Raw genomic sequence first — 20,535 nt, 5'->3', positions numbered from 1 at the left:
CTGAGCTTCTTCATCTCAAACCTTTGGTTCACGAAACGTTCCCTAAGTCAAATATCCCAGAGGTCTAAGTTACCATACCTGGACCAACCATGATCCGGATTTAAACAGGAACGCAACAAATTACAGAGATAACCATATACACAAAGATGCAGCGGAAATAATACTTCATTTCATTAATGGAAAATACTGAAATATGCTGACAAACAGAAATGGCAATAAACTAGCTACGGCGATGGTAGCTTATCCCTGAGAAGAGATGTGATGGCTACATGCCTCTGAACTGTGTTACAATGAGGCTCGAAGGCCTATTTATTGTTGAGAAACAATGGAAAAACCCTTAACATTCCAAAACCTAACCCTAGGAGATGAAACGCCAAACTGTGGGCCCTGTTTGGGGGTAAGTTGGTACATCAACTTCCCGGGGTCGTAACTTTGGCATATGATCTTCGTTTGACGCGTACAATAGCTCATTAGAAAGATCTATCCGAGCACTATCATTTTTGGAACGGGCAACACCAGTCCATTCCATGGACTCGTGTTGCCCCCGGATTCCCCAAAAAACGTCGTTTAGGGACTCAAAACGGCTCTGGAAGTTCAGGACCCGAAAAACTGCTAAAAATAGTAAGTTGTGCTACAATTAAGGAAACTGAAAATGCTGAGAAAGACAATGGTGGGGGTCTAGGTGGACTTGGCAGGTGGCCACCAATATCCACCTGGATCATTCCTCCCCCCTTAGGAAGCAATGGTCCCCATTGCGTTGAGCTCCTCCATGAGATGAGGAAACTTCTGCTGAACGTGTTCCATGGTGAGCCACTTGCCCTGCTGAAGGAGTTGGCCCGCTTTGACAACTCAATACAGTTGGATATTCTGTTGGCGAGTGTTCTTGATCTGTGTGTCCATGATCCGATCAGTTGCAGCTTGTTCCATGCAATCTAGATTTAATTCTGTGGGTTTGAGCTGTTCTGCAATGTCGGATGTGTCTAGCAATGGTGGAAAGTATGGCCGAAGGCGGTCCACATTAAATACTGGGTGCAGGCCAAGGAATGGGGGAATGCTGAGCTCAAATGCATTGTCTCCCATAGCCTTAGTAATGGTGTAAGGACCATATCAGAGTGGTCCCAATTTCCGATAGGCTCCAGTAAGGCGTTCCTTTTGCAAATGAAACCAGACTTTGTCGCCCACCTGAAACTTGTGTGGCACCCGATGTTGATCATGTCGCTGCTTGTACTTGGCATTTGATTTCTCAAGAATGTCATGGACCTGCTGGCGAATATGTTGGATGCGCTCAATGAAGCTGGTGGCCTTATCTGTTTCGGACTGGCCATGAGCTGAATTCATGTGAGTAGCTGCAAGTGGCATGGCCACATCAATGGGGCATAGTGGCTGGAATCCCAAACCCACCTGAAAAGGGCTATGGCCAGTGGAGCTGTGAAGAGCTCGGTTGTAGCTGTGTTGAACGTAGGGGAGGCTCTCGTCCCATGTGCGTGGATGCTTTGAGTTATACATGCGCAGAATGTGCACAATCATCCTATTGACAACCTCTGTCTGGCCATCAGTTTGAGGATGGAAGGCTGTGGACTTCGTGAGTTTGGTGTCCAGCATTGACCAGAGACTGGACCAAAAGGTGCTGAGAAACCGACTGTCCCGATCTGAGATGATAGACTGTGGGATCCCAAAGTGCACCCACACTTGTTCAAAGAAGAGTTTAGCAGTGGCTTCTGCTGTGATATTCTTCTTGCAGGCCATCATAATGGCCATCTTTGAGAACTTGTCGACGACCACAAAAACACAGTCATTTCCATGCTTAGTGGAAGGAAGGCCTGACATGTAATCCATGGAGATGGATTCCCAAGGTCAACTAGGGGTAGGCAACGGGGTATAGAGGCCTTGTTTCTTAATGGTCGGTTTGGCAATGGCACAGGCAGTACATGATCTGATGTACTTCCCAACATCCTGTCAAAGATTCGGCCAATAGAAATAGTTTTGCAGTACTGCGACTGTTTTCTCGACCCCGAAATGCCCAGCAGCCCGACTGTAGTGTGCTTCCCAAATCATCTTGGCACGCTCGCTTGAAGGAACACAAAGGTGACCGAGGTGGCATAATAGGGCATCCTGGAGGTAAAAATCTGCAACCTGCCGACCCTCCAAGAGTGTCTGGTATGTGTGGCCAAATTCTGGGTCGCTTTTGTAGAGAAGTGGCCAATCAGAAGTCTCGTGCCCGCAAGAGTTGAGCACGGTGGTTAGCGCCATGATCGGTGGTCGACTGAGGCAATCTGCAACATTATTGGTGCTGCCCTTTTTATACTTGATATTCAAGTGAAACTGTTGCAGGTATGTAGACCACTTCTGATGGCGATCATTCTGCAATTTCCCTTGGGTCTGTATGAACTGCAGAGGTCGGTGGTCTGTAAGGATGACCGTTTCCTTCCCCAAAATGTAATGCTTCCATTGTCGGCAGGCCTATACAATGGAATACATCTCTTTATCATAAGTGGGGTACTTCCGGACTGTGTCTGAAAGTGTTTCACTGTGATATGCCACTGGATGTCCATGTTGAGTAAGGACTGCCCCAATAGCATAGTCAGAGGCATCTGTCTCGACCTCAAATGGTTGTTGTAAATCTGGTAACGCGAGCACTGGTGCCGTGCAGAGGCGATCCTTCAACTCCCTGAATGCCTTCTGTTGAGATTCAGACCAAAAGAATTTTGCTTTCGCCCCGCCCTTGGTGACTTGACTCAAGGGCCAAGAAATATGAGAAAATCCCAACACAAACCTGCGGTAGAAGTTGGCAAGACCTAGAAAGCTGCGGAGCTCTGTTAGAGTGGTTGGAGAGGGCCAATCCTGAATGACTTGGACCTTGGCTGGATCGACATGCACCCCCTGTTCATCAATGATGTATCCCAGATACTGAACCTCGGTCATGCCAAAAGTGCATTTCTCCAAATTGGCACATAGCTTGTGTTGCCGCAGTGTTTGGAGAACTTGTCGGATGTGGTGGAGGTGCTCTTCCCAACTCTGGCTGAAGATCAGAATGTCATCCAAGTATACTACTACAAAGGAGTTTGTGAATGGCCGCAAGATGTCATCCATTAGCCTCATAAAGGTTTCAAGAGCATTCGTCAATCCGAAAGGCATGACCAACCATTTGAAGCGGCCCTCCTTGGATTTGAAGGCAGTCTTCCACACATATGAGGGTTCAATTGGTACCTGGTGATACCCTGACTTCAGATCGATCTTGATGAAATATTTCGCCCCCTTTAGTTGGTCTAGGAGGTCATCAATCCATGGGATCGGGTACCTATTATGGACAGTGATCTTGTTCAGTGCCCGATAGTCAATACAGAGTCTCCACGTCCCATCCTTCTTCTGTACCAACACTATTGGGCTCCCACAGGGCGAAGAACTCGGACGGATGTGACCTTTCTGTAGGAGCTCCTGAATCTGCCTCTTCATTTCATTGTTCTCCAGAACGGAGCACCGATAAATTAGTCCATTGGGTAGCGGCGCACCTGGGGTCAGATCGATGGAGTGCTTGACTTGACAGTGCAGAGGAACCCCTGCCGGGGAGGTGAAGATGTCTTCGTACTCCTCCACAATCTTGTCCATCTGTAGCTTCCGTGCAGAGGGACCCCGTTTGGAGGCCGCGGCCACTATCTTCTTCTTCCCTTGAGGGCGTATCATCAGGAAAACAAATTTCCTGGTTTTGGAAATGATCTTATGGCATTGTTTTGCAGTAATCAAAGAGATGGCGGCAGGTGGTGCTACCTCTGGTATCCTGAACAACTTATTTCCCAATGTAATAATAACAGTACGGGGCCTTGATTCATACACAGCATGTCGCTTCCACAAGTATGGTTGTCCTAGTAATACATCACAAACTTCAAGGGGAGCAATGTCACACAATACCTCATTCGTGAAGGGCTTGATGTTGTGTGGAAGGCGACACTGCTGGCTCGCCCGAAGATCTCGCCCTTGGTGAAACCACCCAATGGTGTATGGTTGTGGATGTGCTGTGGTCGGTAAGCCCAATCGCTTCATGACCTCTGCTGAAATGAGGTTCTTTTGACTCCTGCTATCAACAATGAACTGTATCGGGGAGCCCTTTACCCACATCTGGGAGTGGAAGAGACGCTCCTCCTCCTCTGGATCTTCGGGTTCATTTTTCTGGATCTTTACGGTAGCAACAGTGGCGCTGGGATCTGCATCAATGATCTGCTTCCCTTTTTCATACCCCTTATCGGGTTCTGACTCAGAGTCGGAACATGCATCTGATTCTGAAACCTTTAGCTCAGCCACCAGTGACTGCTTGGCCCGACACTCACTTGTGTTGTGAGTGGAGCTCTTATGGAACTCGCACCATTTTCCAGTGTCCTTTCTCGGCTTCGCGGCGTTGCTCTTTGCTTGCAGCTTCGGCTGGTTGTCTTGGGCTGTCCCACCTTGGCTTTGTCCTTTGTTCTGTGGTTTAGGGGCACCTTTCCCCTGCTTTGGATTCGCAGATCCAAAGTCTCACTTCTTTTGTTTAAACTTCTGCTCGACCTTGACGGCATACGGGTATGCTGCGCCGAGCGAGGGGATGTTTAGGAACTGTATTTCTTCCTGGATGTACTTGTGCAGGCAGCCACGGTATTTGAGTATCAAATGTTGCTCCGAATCCTTGATACCCAACTTTGTGCGAAGGGTATGGAAAAGATTGGTGAACTCCGGCACGTCTTGGTCCCTTCCCTGCCGAAGCGTGGTCCACTTTATGTATTCATCCTCATAGCTTCCGACAGGGTAGTACTGCTCCTTGATGGCATCCCGGAATGAATCCCAGGTGGGTGCGGCTGAAAATAGTGAGCCAATACTTTCATCCTTCTGCTCGCAGTAGGTTTCCCACCAGTCCTTGACGTGGGGGGCTACTTTGAGAAGAGCAAAAACAATCTTTTCCCGACTCGAAAATTCATGAACAGAAAAATAACCCTCTAGCAGATTTAACCATTTATCTACGGCATCGGCGTCTATCTGACCCTTGAATATGGGGATTTCAAAATTAACTTGTACCTTAAAGGGTGTGGCGTTTCCAGAGGAGCTGCTGGAAGCCGATGCGCCGCTTCTGGGTAGCCGCTGAAGGATCTGCGCAAAGCTGTCCATCATCGCGTTCCGTTGTCACTCGAGCGCTTCTTCGAGCAATATTTTGATGGGATCTCCTGCCCCCTCGTCTTTCTTCTCGTCCGCCTGGGAGGCCGTCGGGATTTGCGAGGCTGGTCTTGCAAAGGTTCAACCAGTTCAAGCCCTAACTCCTTATATCCCGACCTTGTTGGGGACATGCAAAGAAAAACAGAGAAAAAGCAGACCGCTCTGATACCACTGATCCGGATTTAAATGGGAATGCAACAAATTACAGAGATAACCATATACACAAAGATGCAGCGGAAATAATACTTCATTTCATTAATGCAAAATACTGAAATATGCTTACAAACAGAAATGGCAATAAACTAGCTAGGACAATGGTAGCTTATCTCTGAGAAGAGATGTGATGGCTACATGCCTCTGAACTGTGTTACAATGAGGCTCGAAGGCCTATTTATTGTTGAGAAACAATGGAAAAACCCTTAACATTCCAAAACCTAACCCTAGGAGATGAAACGCCAAACTGTGGGCCCCGTTTGGGGGTAAGTTGGTACATCAACTTCCCGGGGTCGTAACTTTGGCATATGATCTCCGTTTGACGCGTACAATAGCTCATTAGAAAGATCTATCTGAGCACTATCATTGTTGGAACGGGCAACACCAGTCCATTCCATGGACTCGTGTTGCCCTCGGATTCCCCAAAAAACGTCGTTTAGGGCCTCAAAACGGCTCCGGAAGTTCAGGACCCGAAAAACTGCTAAAAATAGTAAGTTGTGCTACAATTAAGGAAACTGAAAATGTTGAGAAAGACAATGGTGGGGGTCCAGGTGGACTTGGCAGGTGGCCACCAATATCCACCTGGATCAAACCAAGAAACTCAAAACGTTGCACACAAATCACCCTTGTGTCTTGCATTATCATTATGGTCACTATTCCCATTGTTACCCTTGTCTCGATGAATTTCATGATTTCCTTCAAGTCCTTTACGTGTACGAGGCCACTCATAGTGGATCACCTACTCCTCTACCTGTGGATTTTGGTACCACTAGTACACCAAAACAGGGGGAATCTGGTCCCACCATCATGATCCCTCCTCACGATGTCAAGATGACAAACTCCACTGTCCATATCCTTTACCTATCATCATCCTTGAGTTCCCCACAGGAAAACCTCTCTGAGGTTTATGCTGTTAGGTTCCTATACCAATATGAGTCATAATTTTTGAATGTCTGAGATTAAACATGTAATATGTACATACCTTTTCTTTCTGCAAATGTTTCCCATATTCAAGAAATTTAAAAATGTAAAGAGAGTATGTCCTAAAAGAATAATCAAAGGACAAAAAGAAAAAAAAGGTCAAAAAAGATGAAAAATATGAACCCCAAGAAAAGAAAAGACCATGAAAGTGTGCAAGTCAAAATGCCACTACTATTTACTTTTTTTGCATAATAAATGATTGTGTGCAGTTTGTAATCTTTACCACAATCCATGATAGTCAAAATGTTTAAACTTGGCTATTTCATGTTTCAATTTCATGTCTATAGATAGAGAATAAATATCTGACCAAACTGTTTAATCTTGGCAAATAATTAGATAGGTAGAGTAAATAAAAGGAGCTCAACTGTTTAATCTGAGCCCTTGGATGTAATAAGGTTAGATTTAGTTAGTTTACTGTTGTAAAGAAAAAGAAAAATGTTTGATAAGGGTTTGCTAGCTCAAATTCACCCTAATAAATAGAAGTGAAAATGGTAGGATGAGTAGGTGGCTAAGTAGAAGAGAGGTTGCAGAAGTATGATGATTGTTTAGACAAAAGCATATTTATTAATCTCATCATAAAGTTCCAAATCTTAATGGGAAATTAAGCATGCAATGGATACCAAAGTCAATTAATTAACCTCCCTCATTCATTTCACCTTTCACTTAACTAATTTCCCACAATAAAGATCAAAGTACTTAAAAACCCTAAGTCAAAGAGGCTCAGAGCATTTCTCTGACCTTCGGAGGCACCAGACCCTCGGCTCAATGACTTATAGGCAATAAGTACTAAAATCCCCTCATAAACATTCATTTCCCCCCTTTAGTTCATTCATTTTCCCTAAAAATACCCTTTTCCTAAGGTCAAAATTACTTTTACCTAGGAAAGGTGTTCATTCCCCCACATAACTCATTTTCATATCAAAAACCCATAAAAACACTATATCCTAAGTTTTTTTGTTATCATTGGAAAAACATTAAAACATGAAATGTAAAATACTTTGGGTATTGTGCCCCTTTCCACTCATTTGACTAATTACTAATTTATTTATTAAATCTCAAATAATAACCCCTTTTCCCCGTATATATTTAACTCCCTCAATATTAAATTAACCCTACCCTAGTTTAATTATATAAACTATAATATTACCCAAAAACCCCAAAATTCCACTAACTAATTGACGTGCGATTAAGTTGGTCTAAAAACCCAATTAAGTGCTACCGCTAATCACTTCGATACCTTAGCCCCACCTTAAACCCTCACTAAACCAAAAACCACCATGCTTAATTACTCGCCTGGCCCCCCTACTATCCCCCATGCAACTCCACTGCCCAATCGCCACACGATCTCTCCCCTCCACATCTAACGGTCCTCATCCATTTCAAAAGGGCCTGATGTTCGAATGTTACCCTCCCGAAAAAGGGTTGTTTTCCATTGGGCCCCTGAGGGTACTTGTCGCTTGATGAGTGGAATCAGGCGGCCTCCCCCCAATACTGCCAAGTGCCCAAAAGCTGTGCAAAGGAAACCACTTATCGCCCACTCGCTACGTGGAAAAAAGGCCACTGTTCACTTGACTACACAAAAAATGACCACCGTTAAACCCATACCCACCAATTTTGACTTTCTCGCATAAAGCAAAAAAGCCCCAAATCATTCGTTTTTATCGTTTTTTTCAACTGAAAGCCTCCGTGCATGCACCTGCGAATATCAAAGCTATCAACCCACATATAATTGCACCCTGAAGATGCCACAAAGCTCCCATATTGCCTTCCAGCCTGCTTGAAGCTTTTTCAATCATTCACAATTGCCAGTCACTCAGCCTAGACCCAGTTTCCTTCAATTCCAGGTATTTAAACCATAATTCACTCAAGCCCCTATCAATTTTAGAACCAGTCACTGAGTTTTCTTAATTAAAATAAAAAAGAAGCCTTGGTAACTCAAACCCACCTGGAATTGGACTACCATTGCTCTAAAAAACTGAAAATCACCTTCCCCATTCTCAAATCCACAAGAACTGAGAATGGCTTCCCCAATTGCCATGGATGTGAGACCAATTTCGTCTCCTCACCTATACTTAGAGCACCTCCCCCTAGCTAATAAATATTTCCAAATCAAGGACATCTCTGTCCATTATTCCCCTCTCAAATTATGTTGCGGGTACGAAGACAAACACTTGATCCATGCTGATAAATTGGTCCTTGGGAATCCAGTTTGCCTAAGTACCAATTTCTTGAAGTTCATATTTTCCTAGAAATTGTCCATTACTGCTATGCAAACTATATCCCAGGACAAAGAGCAGTGATGTCCCCTAACCAAACCGTACTTTTCACCATCACTACTGAATCAATTAATTACATGTTGCAACTTCAACTAGGGAAAAAACTAACCCCTATTTCAATTGGAGAACTATTAGACGGATTCCCCAAGCTTACCACTGCAAAACTTGTTGAGATGTTCCAAACCTTCATTATGGAAGAAAAGCATATTCCAAAAGATCCTCCTCCATATGTGTATACCATATTTTACAAATTTGGCTAGGACATTGTAGCAATGATATCTAGTATCCTAGGTTACACCACCAGTGAGTATATAGATGAAATCATCCTGGCTTTCATGTCCATCTTCACTCTAGGACAACCTCTTTCTATTATTTATGATTATTCCAAGTTTATAGCTAACAGGATGCATGACCGATTCCTTAGGATGAGTAATGAGAGAGTCTTTAAGTATTCTTCTATTCTGTACCACCTTTTTATATAGTACCAAGCAGATAAGTTCCCCCTTACTCTCTAGAAGCTTGATATAAAGGGTCCCCCTAGGCCAGTGATTTTCTGGACTCCATTAATCCACAAATTTGACTCCCCATATTCATCTACAACTTCATAAACTTATTTGTACATCCCATTGTGACAATGCTGCTAGGAACCCTACTCAAAGAACCAGTTCAAACATAAGGAGGATCCTGCAACTCTCAAAGAAATCCAAAGTAGGGGATTGGTACTTGTACCAAAACCACACTGAGATTAGAATTTATGGCTATGAGCTGGCCCCATACAAACTACCCAAATACCTCCCAATGAGGTTATTTGCTCTGGAGTACTATAGGCACATAATCAATTCAGATGAGGTACATTTTTTCAAAGCCAAAAAGAAGGCTCAGTTGAGCACAAAAGACCAATTGGGTCCCTTCATTTGTAATAGTCGAGAAGCTGGAAGGGAGGCAGACCAAATGCTTCAAAGGTTAAATCTAAAAGGGAGCTTCATATGGAGGTATGATCCCTTGGATTTCATCTGCAACAGAAGAGAAAAAACAAGATGGCTCCCTACATTCGTCACCGTATCCCTAAAATAGAAAAGTATGCCAACCAAATGGAATGGGTGGAAAACACTTTAGTAGATAGGGATAGCACTGAAGTTTCTATGGAATATAATTTAATTGATCTATAGAAACAACTTGATGAGGATTCCTTCCTGCATGTGCCAGGAGAATCATAGGCACAAGGAGAATCACAAGCATAAGGACAATCAGAAGTACAAGAGGAATCAGAAGAACCAAGCCTATTAGAGGAGCCAAATCAAACAAGTAGATGAGAGCCCGCCATTAGTACCCCCGCAGTCTTACAAAATCCTCTAAATAAGGAGAAAAGCCTCAAAAGAAATAGGGAAGGGGCCACTACTTCAGGAAGAGCAACATCACAGGCCTATGCAGAGACTAGCTAGGCTAAAAGACAAAGGGTAAATCCTGTCTCTGAATAGGAATATACAGAGGAGATAGTTGATGTCACAAGCACTGAAAGAGATGGGAGTAGGATTGCCACTCCATTTGGGGGCATCCCAGAACCATCCACATCACATACCCAGATATTGGAAAGACAACAGAGTGTGGAGGTATCCTCCTTTAGAATGCCAGTAGACAAAGACTGGGATATCAAAGAAAGGTACAAAGAGCTAAAGGCAAGAAATGAGAGGCTAAAAGCCCAGACCAAAGCATAGTACCTAAAAATGACCCCTACCAATCAAACAAGGCTCATGTTAGCTGATGATGTTAAAGAGAGGAAAATGCAAATGACATTCATGAAGCCCACTACTCCGCAACCGAGAATAGCAGTAGACTTCAAAAAGATAGACTTAGAAGTATTGACAAAGGAAATTCATCCTATTGACCAGATTGAGTTGCAAAAGTATACAGGGGAGATGATTTACTCTGCCTCGACAGGGAAAGCCATCATTTCCCACTAATTGCAAAACTCCCTGAATAATATATCAGCATAGTTCCAGCTGGAGAAGGCCTCTTCACAGGCCAAAGATACTAGAATCAAGTCCTTAGAGGACTTAGTCATTGAGTTGGGACATGATCCCAAAGGTGTAAAGGCCACAGAAAAATTAATAAAGAAGAAGGATGATGATATAGTTGCTCTAAAGAAGTAGCTCAAGATTCGACAGTTACATCACCCACAAACAGTAGAAGTCTTGGAGGCACAAAAATGACATGAAGAGCTCATGGACTTGGTCCTAAAGCTAAATGACCAACTAAAAGAGACAGAGAAATAATTAGACACCTTGATTCAATCCAAACAAAGTGACCTAGCCACCACTTCTAGGAATACCATTCCCACTGTTTCTACTGCAATTCCTTCTACATTGGCAGCATCATTGGCACCTACATCTCCACCTGCCATAGCACTGCCAATCGCAACTGAATCTACAAAAGCAAGCACACCAACAGAGGAAACAACAGAGCTATTAAAAGCCATTGAGGAGATTTCAATCTAGGAAAAAAATCTCAAAAGGCTAAAAAATAAAGTGGCAAGCTTAGAAACTAATTGTAAGCTTTCCCAAATTCAGCAAAGAGAAGAAGCACAAAAATCCCTAAGGATGGGTGAGAAGATCAAAGTCCTAGAAAAAGATTTAACACTGTAAAATCCACTAAGACAAACCAAAGAGATTCTCTAGGCCAATATCATTGACTCTACCAATGTTATTTCGCCATCAATTCAAGTTATATTTGAGCAAACTGAATTGGTGAAGGTGGCCACTAAAGCTATCCAGAAAGTAAGGGAAGAATCAGGAGACCAACCTAAGGATGCAAATCGACTCATCCACCTCCTAAACAGCAAGAACAGACATGAGCTCCATGAGCTTGTTGTAGAGGATAGGACTGAAGCCATCCTAAAGATCAAAAAGGTTCTTTCCAAAAGAAACCTTACACTCAACTTGGAAGAAAAATGCCACAACATGCGGGTGGGCATTAACAAGTTCATGAACAAATTTCAAATTTTGAGGGGCAAAGGCCTTCCCAGTCCTATTGTCATCCATGACAAACTTATGACCCAATTGGACTACACTGATAGACTCAAGAAATTGGCCAAAAAAAAATCCATCTCTTGAGGTATCAAAGCCTTGCCAACAAGGAAAGTACTATATGACACTTTTAAAAACTTGTTCTTTTTAGATCATGAGGTGAAACATTTGTTTGTCACCAAGCCCAATTTTTCTAAGTACATAGAAGCAGACGAAATTTATAGGAGAATGTTGAAAATAAAGTTACTTGAAGATGAATGGTGGGAAAAAATGACAGATTTATTATAAGCGTTTTACACCAGAAAGTTACCACAGTAAATCTGAAGGAAACCAGATAAAACAGGTAGAAGATAGATCACCATGGTCAAAGAGTAATAGGGTCAATGAGTATCAATGAAAGATCAAAATGAAGAAGATTCCAGTGTACAAATATCAACCAACTTAAAGAGTCACAACTCAACTGCAACAACCAGCACTACCACAACAAAAAGGACAGCATGATGCAATTTTCCATCTGTCTCTATCTTCATGCTTGAAGATATCTTTATTTTCTAAATTAAATCTCAAATTGTTAGGAGATATTTTTTAATTATTTTTTGTATAGATACTTCATATTTCGAAGTATTTAGGGTGGATTTTATGACATTTCTATAGACTTTTCTCTCAAATCGAAAATCGAATGTATCAATGACTCGATTGACTTGCTGGATCAAGGAATAAAGATCAAATATTTTACAAGATTCTTGTGTAGAGTGAAAACAAATAAGAATTCTCTCATGTTTATTGTTGTCTTTTCTCATGTCTTTCATAATCATGTTTTTTTTCTAAAATCCTAAACGTATAACTAGGAATGATATTTTGGAAATTGCTTAAATGCACTTTGTTTTGACTGTTTACATTCTAAATGTTTTCTACTAAACTATCTTAGCTAGGGAATTCTTAATTACTCCTTAGCTTCTGTAGTTTCCCCTATGGTCCATAGTAAAGGATTCTTAGTTTCCCTTTGATCATGATCACCCTCTTTTCTTCATTCTGATCCCGGTCCAAGGATTCTTAAGTGCCCTTTCACCCTGGTTAGTATTATTTCACCCATTAGACCTGAAGATTTTCCTTTTGCTTTTCTAGCCTTCCCTATGAACATTCCCTTTAATGATCTAATCCAGTTATGTTATCCTTTTGTTCACTCCATAGCCCAATGGCTTGAAGATTTAGCTCTATCCATCTACTCCTAGAATTCCACCACTCAAGCTAAAATAAAAACCCCATGAACACTAATAACTAGCCTAAAATCTCATAAATACAAAGCTAGATTATAAAGAGATAGCCCTCTCTGGAGTTATGTTGGCTAAAACTTGAGTCTAGAGATTAGTTTGTCGTTACCTCAAATTATTCCTTCTTTTGGTAATTTCTAGGGAAAACTTTTGAGTGATAACATAGTGGCGACCATTCTGGGGATTCAAATCCTCAGTCTTAATAAACCTTTGAGAAAATTTAAAATATTCATTTCAAGCCTCTTGAAGGGTTTATTAGAAGTTATTTACAAAATTTTACAAAAAGAAAGTAGCTAGAAAAGTTCGAAACTCTTGCTTCAAGGAGAAGTCACTATACTAGGGCCAATCCAGATCCAAACACTGCCCAAGTAGTGGATAATCCCATCCTAATTTTGAGAAGATCCAAAAGATAATAAAGTTCAGTAAGTCCAACACCTTCAATCAAAGCAAATTCATGCCCTGATGAGTGGTTGTTTTTAGAATACCTCCCCTTTGATGAGTCATTTGACCTTTCCCTATTCAAAACCAGGTCTGAAAGTGCACTTGATGACATAGTTCTAGATCCATAGTTTATTGTAGATCTTGAAGTCCAAAAGGAAAACTAGTCAATTGATGAGTATATTCTAAATTCCCCTCTGTCATCCCTTACTATTTCTAAGATGCCTGAGCCTTCTGAACTAGTTTCAACTACCCTTAGTTCACCATTATTCCCTTCCACCTCTAAAATTCATTCATCACCTCCATTTATACCTTCACTTCCATACCAACCTATCAATACACATAAATCACCTATTACTCCTAGTTCTCCATCAACTATTGTATCATCCCCTAGTACCCCAACCCCACTTCTTAGCCCTGCCCAAGTTAGAGCCATGGCAAATAGATATGCTCCTCTTGCATTATCTGCTCCACTTGGTGCCATGCCACAAGATTACTAGAAAAAAATTGTCCAATTTGATGGCATAGGACCTTATACAGCACAACATCATGTAAAGAAAATGATAGATTACTTTGAATTATGTGAAATTTATATTGGAGATGTTCAAATGAGATTTTTTTCTCAAACTCTAGCTGGTGATGTAAGAAAATGGTTTAGAGCTTTACTTGCTAATAGCATAGATAGTTTAGAATAATTTTATCAACAATTTTTAAATAGATGGGAAAAGAAAAAGAACCCTCTGAAGATTCTTTCAGAATATGAAAGCATCAGAAGAGGACCAAATGAAGCAGTCTAGGACTACTGTACCAGATTCAACAATATATACAATGCAATACCATTCAATCTTAGACCCCCAACTGACTTAGCTCTGATAAAGTTTCCTGATGGGTTTGATACTGATATGGCATTCCAACTTAGAGAGAGAAATCCCCCAACTTGAGAAGACATGAAGAGTGTAGCAGTTATTGTAGAAGCTAACTTGCTAGCAAAAAGAGCCAGGGTTAGGAATGAAAGGAGAGGACCCATGAAAGATGAAGCCTCACCCTCTAACCTTAAAATAGATGTCCTAACCAAAGGAATGGAAAAAATGATGGATAGGATAGAGAACATTGAGAGGAAGCCTCAATGGGATAATCAACAGGCACCTCCAATGAGAAATCCAATCTTTAGAATGAATCAAAATCAAAATACTGGAAAGAATGGACCTAATCAGAATATTAGGCCTCCTTTTCAAGAAAGTTATGCTGAAACATCCCATTCAGAAGACCCTGAACAAGACACAAAAAATAATTTAATGGGATTAGATGAAGATGAAACTGTCTTCTTGACCCAAGATGACCAGGAATTACATATGCTTTAGCAATTGAAGACCCAGTCCAAAGAATCATTCGATTATAAACAAGGGTATGATTCTACTATTTTTGAAGCACACAAACAATACAATTTACTCCTAACCAAACCAAGAAAACAGTACCAAACCAACCTAATGAAATCAAAGCAGCTCCAGTTACAAAGACTCTCCAAATTCTCCCTAGACCAAATGAGAACCCCTCTAGTCCCACCATTGTAGATATAACCCATGACCAACCCCCTGATGATCAACCATCCACATCAATCCCCTCCAAGGAGACAGTGGAGAAATCTTCAAACTCCATATTAGAAAATCCATAGAAAGAGACTTCAAATGCAGAAAAAGAAGAGCAACCTACTCCAAATCCTGCTATGAAAATTCCAAACACTCAAACAGAAAAAGCCCCTTTGCCTTTCAATTTGGGAGCAGAGGTAGCTAAACTGAAAATTTCAGTTCCCTTAATAGAGCTGATTAAAAATGAAACCTATAAGTCTCAAATAAGCAAAACCTTAAACTTCATTGAGAATGAAGATTCTGTCAACTTGTTTGATGATCAGCCTAAGTTGATATTTGGTCTTGATGTTAATCGCAAACCATTGGAAGGAGGAATACCACCCTTTTATATTAGCCTTAGCATCCATGATAAAATATTACACAATGCAATGTTAGATTCAAGGGATTCACACAATTTAATGCCTAAATCAGTTATGGAAAAGTTAAACTTGGACATCACTAGACTTTACAAGGACTTGTTTTCATTTGGTTCAAGTCAAGTCAAGTGTCTAGGATTAATCAAATACCCGTTTGTTTCCTTAGTACAATATCCTACTAAAACCATTCTCATGGATATAGTAGTGGCTGATATCCCACCTAAATATGGCATGCTATTGTCTAGGTCATGGGGAGCTAAACTCCAAGGATCTTTCCAACTTGACATGTCATATGCCACAATATCAGTCTTTGGACAACCTAAAAAGTTGTACAGAGAAACCCTAATGAAATATGTGGTGAGTAGCCGGGATAGACCTCAAAACTTTCCTATCTACTCCATGCATTCTGACATTGATTCTTTCATTTTGTATAATGCTAAACAAACACAACAAACCACTTCAAACAACATTATTTCATAACCAAAAGAAATTGTAGTTGCAACTAAAAAAGAAACTATCCAAACTCAAGAGATTTCCAATAAACAAGATGATCAAAACACCTCGAACAAGGAAAGTTTTCTTCCCCCTGACAGTGAAAATTATGAACATGAGATATTATGGCACCTTGAATTTGATGGATCAGTGAATAAGTTAGGAGCAGGAGTAGGAGTGTGGATATATAATCTAGAGAATGATCACTCAGAGGGCCATGCTTACAGACTAAATTTCAAATGCACTAACAACATGGCTGATTATGAAGCACTTCTTTTAGGTCTTAAATTAGTTAGAAAGTTAGGAGTTATAAGAGTTTCTATTATGGGAGACTTTGAATTACTGATAAATCAGATTAAAGTTGTATATATGACCAAAGACACTAGATTAAGTTATTACAGAGGACCTTTATAGAAATGCTAAATACTTTCCTAGAAACTAAAGTTGTTGTAATTCCTAGGAAGCATAATATGCAGGCTCATAGTTTAGCAATGTTTGCCAACACTTGTAAGTTACCATTCCAACCTAACCATCAATACACTGCTGAGGTCAGGCATAGACCTGCTATCCCAAATAACTTGAAAAACTGGCAAGTATTTGGTAATGACAAATAAATAAACAATATTTTAACCTTAGAGGAAGAATTTGTAAATATTAATATAGACACTAACATAACAGTAGATCATGATTTTGAAGATAAAGTAGAAATTAATAAAATAGAAGATGAAAAGATAGATATATTTCATCCCACTAAATATACTAAATTAGATGTAGAAATCCTAAAGCAAGTTGAAATTGATGAGATAATTAACAAATACTTTGAAATAATTAATCTCAAAGACAACTTTTTTCCCAAAGGATTGACCCCTTTGGAAGACTTGTTTGATTCAAATGATGTCCCTAGAAAACCAAAAATGGAACCCTTAAAATCTGAGATAGAGGAGTGCAATATAGGCATTGAGGAAAATCCAAAATTGATCAAACTTTCAAAGACCTTACCTCCTACTGAAAAAGTGAAATACCTTGAATTAATAAAGGAATTCCAAGATGTCATTGCTTGGAGTTATGAGGTCCTCAAGTCCTATGACATGAGCATAATACAACACACTATCACCATAAAAGAAAACCAGAAACCTTCCAGATAGAAGCTTAGGAGGATTAATCCCATCCTATTACCTTCTATTGAAAAGGAAATCTGAAGGATGTATGAGGCCAAGATAATAGCGCCAATTAGATTCTCTAATTGGGTTTCAAATTTGGTGCCAACAAGGAAGAAAACTAGTGAGATCAGACTTTGTGTTGATATCAAGAATGTTAATAAAGTTTGACTCAAAGACAATTACCCTCTCCCTAAAATGGATCATATATTACAAAGAGTAGTAGGGTCAACTAGAATCTCATTAATGGATGGGTTTTCTGGTTACAATCAGATTTTAGTTCACCCAGATGACCAAGCTAAAACAACGTTCACTACTCCTTGTGGTACATTCATATATGTGAAGATGCCTTTTGGATTAAAGAATGCAGGGGCTACTTTCCAAAGAGCCATGTACATAGATTTTGCTAAGAAAATTCATGACTTCCTAGTAATATACTTAGATGATATCATTGTATTCTCAAAATCTGATAAACAACACTTAGATCATCTAAGCCAGGTTTTCATCAAATGCAGGAAGTATGAAATTTCTTTGAATCCAAATAAATCTTGATTTGGGTTAGAAGAGGGAAAGTTATTAGGCCATATAAATTCTAAAGATGGTATCTGAATAGATCCTACAAGAATTGAAGCCATCTTACATATACAACATCATAGGAGCATTAGGGAATTATAAGCCTTTTTAGGAAAAATCAACTTTCTTAGGATATCTATTTCTAACTTAGCAGAGTTAATTAGATCACTAAATAATATGTTGGAAAAAGATTCAACCATAAAATGGACCATTGAAGCTAACAGATTCTTTGAAAATATTAAGCTAGCCTTAACAAAAACACCAGTTTGGGTCATTCCAAAGTTTGATAGGGATTTCATTATATTTTCCTTTGCCTCAGAACACACAATTGTTGCAGTTCTACTGTAGAAAAATAATGAGGGTTATGAACAACCTATTTCCTTTTTTAGCAAAACCCTGAGAGATGCCCCTTTAAAATACAATATAATGGAAAAGCAAGCCTTTTCTTTGGTCAAAGCTATCAAAGATTTTAGAATTTACATTTTTAATTCTCATGTAATAGCCTATGTCCCCAATGCAGTAGTCAAGGATATCCTAACTTAGGATGATCCAGATGGAAAGAGAGGGAAATGGATTGGTACTATATTGGAATATGACCTAGAAACCAAACCAACAAAGCTAATCAAAGGCCAAGGTTTAGCCAAGCTCATGGCTGAATCGAACTGTCAGGCCTTACATATAAATTTTATTGTAGAAATGGATAATGGAGAGGAGATGGTGACTCCACCAATCAGCCAGGCCTTTGTTGAATCACCATGGTATGCTAACATCATATATTCTTTACAAAATCTAGAAGCTCCTCCAGAATTATCCAGTACCAAAAGCATATTTTTAAAAATGAAATCTTTAAAAATTTTCATAATTGACAATGCTTTGTTTTGGAGGAATCATGAAGGTATCCTTCTAAACTATTTATTGAAAGAATAATCTGACAAGGTGTTAGAAGAGTTTCATGTAGGTGACTGTGGAGGACACCTTTACTAGAAAACCACTGCTGACAAGATTCTTAGAGCCGGTTTCTATTGGCCTACTTCATTTTTTGATATAAAGATATTTATAATCTCCTGTCATAAATGTCAAATTTTTGAAGTAAAGAAAAAGATTTTACCATTACCCTTAAGACCAATCTCTGCTGAAGCAACTTTTCAACAATGGGGTCTTGAATTCATTGGTGAAATCCACCCACCTTCCTCTGCCCAACACAAATGGATCCTCACTGCCATAAATTATTTTACCAAATGGATAGAATCCATACCATCAAGGCAAGCCACTAATACTGTTATAATTTCATCCCTTGAGTCCAACATCCTATCACTGATAATGCAACATCTTTCAAATCTAGGAGAATGATTGACTTTTGTAATAAGTACCATATAACTTTGGGCCATTCCACAACTTATTACCCACAATGAAATGGACTAGCAGAGTCCTCAAACAAAAGTTTGGAAAATATCATCAAAAACTTGTTAGAAGATAACAAGAAAACATGGAACAAAAAATTAGTAAATGCCTTATGGGCAGACAGGCTGACCACAAAGAAATCCATTGGTGCTAGTCCTTATCAATTAGTTTATGGAATGGAAGTTGTTTTCTGATCTTCCTTGGGAACACCAGTGATGATGCTACACCAAGAGTTGCAAGTGGAACCAAATGACATCCAAAAAAGAATCAACCAAATAATTCATGTACAGCAAACCAGGGAAGAAGTGTACATCAGATCTCAAGTTGTGCGGGAAAGGATCAAGAAGAATTTTGATAAAAGGACTAAGGTAGAATATTTTTACCTAGGGGACAAAGTTTTAAAATTGGATTCAAGAAGAGAGGATAAAGGTAAACATGGGAAATCTGATTTCCTATGGAAAGGCCCATATATCATTTATGATTTCAGAGGTAATAACGCTTTCTTCCTCGGAGAAATGGATGGCATAGAAGCAGAAGGAGGACTAGTAAATGGTCGAATGCTTAAACACTATATTGAGCCTAGTTACTAATTTCACTAATCATTTGTACATACTTTACTTTCAAAAGTCTAGAGTGGATTTGATGGTGATTTTTTGAAGTTGAATCCCAAAGAGAAGGCCCTAAGCTTCAAAAGTTTTACTGTCATAAATAGAAATAATGAAGAAATATGAAAAGGGAAAGTTGTAGGATAACATCACAGCAATTCAGAAGGCCATTAGTCTATAAAGTTCTTGACATTTCACAAGTAAATGCCATCCCCAAGTGGAGCCACTGTTAGGTTCCTATACCAATAGGCGTCATAATTTTTGAATGTCTGAGATTAAACCTGTAATATGTACATACCTTTTCTTTCTGCAAATGTTTTCCATTTTCAAAAAAATAAAAAATGTAAAGAGGGTATGTCCTAAAAGAATAAGCAAAGGACAAAAAGAATAAAAAGGTCAAAGAAGATGAAAAATATGAACCCCAAGAAAACAAAAGAACATGAAAGTGTGTAAGCCAAAATGCCACTACTATTTACTTTCTTTGCAAAATAAATGATTGTGTGTAGTTTGTAATCATTGCCACAATCCATGATAGTCAAAATGTTTAAACTTGGATATTTCATGTTTCAATTTCATGTCTATAGATAGAGAATAAATATCTAACCAAACTGTTTAATATTGGCAGATAATTAGATAGGTATAGTAAATAAAAGGAGCTCAACTGTTTAATCTGGGTCGTTGGATGTAATAAGGTTAGATTTAGTTAGCTTACTATTGTAAAGAAAAATAAAAATATTTGATAAGGGTTTGCTAGCTCAAATGCACCCTAATAAAGAGAAGTGAAAATGGTAGGATGAGTAGGTGGGTAAGTAGAAGAAAGGTTGTAGAAGTATGATGATTGTTTACACAAAAGCATATTTGTTATTCTCATCATAAAGTTCCAAATCTTAATGGGAAATTAAGGATGCAATGGATATCAAATTCAATT

Source organism: Pinus tabuliformis, chromosome Q, assembly GCF_031772625.1.
Source record: "Pinus tabuliformis cultivar Carrire ecotype Pingquan chromosome Q, CPIR1, whole genome shotgun sequence".
Classification (NCBI taxonomy): domain Eukaryota; kingdom Viridiplantae; phylum Streptophyta; class Pinopsida; order Pinales; family Pinaceae; genus Pinus; species Pinus tabuliformis.
The sequence above is the reverse complement of the archived record's forward strand: the minus strand, read 5'-3'. Positions refer to the sequence as shown.